A 471-nucleotide genomic window follows, 5' to 3' on the forward strand; every position below is an offset into this window, starting at 1 on the left:
CCGCCCCCGCCTCCCACCGCCTCCCCGGGGCGCATGGAGCCGCCCCCGCCGCTCAGCCCGGGGGGGGAGTGGGTGGGTGGGTGTGTGTTGGGGGTCGCCGTTCCCCCTTGCCGGTGCTGGCGGGGGGTTCCGGCCCCTCTTCGGTGGGGACCGCGGGGGGGGGCTGCAACCGGGAGACCCGAGCGGTCCCGGGGAGCTGCACCCGGACGGGTCACCGGCGCAGCTCCCGGTGGCCCGGGAGCGGGGGGATAGTTTGCTAAGAGAGCTCTGGGTGAGAGAGGAGTCCCGGGGCAGCGGCGGAGGGGCTGTGCAGCTCCCGCAGCGCGCAGCTCGGGGCTCCGGGGCGGCTGCCGGGGGGTCCCGGTGGGTACCTCCATGCTCCGGTGCAGCGGCTCCGGTCCTGCCCCGAGCCGGCAGCAGCCCCGTCTGCAGGGCGAGCCCTGCGGCGGGGCCGGAGCCGCTCCCGCCCCC

The 471-nt window shown here is 78.6% G+C and overlaps 1 protein-coding gene across 1 annotated transcript in view; it reads right to left on the bottom strand.

Annotated features, from left to right (window-relative positions):
* CACNB3 (calcium voltage-gated channel auxiliary subunit beta 3) overlaps nt 1-471 on the bottom strand; it is a 7,534-nt gene that overhangs the window by 5,712 nt on the left and 1,351 nt on the right. The gene's annotated exons all lie outside the window — the stretch shown is intronic.

This window comes from Pyrgilauda ruficollis, unplaced genomic scaffold (genome assembly GCF_017590135.1).
Source record: "Pyrgilauda ruficollis isolate IOZ18807 unplaced genomic scaffold, ASM1759013v1 scaffold293, whole genome shotgun sequence".
In the NCBI taxonomy this organism is placed as follows: Eukaryota; Metazoa; Chordata; class Aves; order Passeriformes; family Passeridae; genus Pyrgilauda; species Pyrgilauda ruficollis.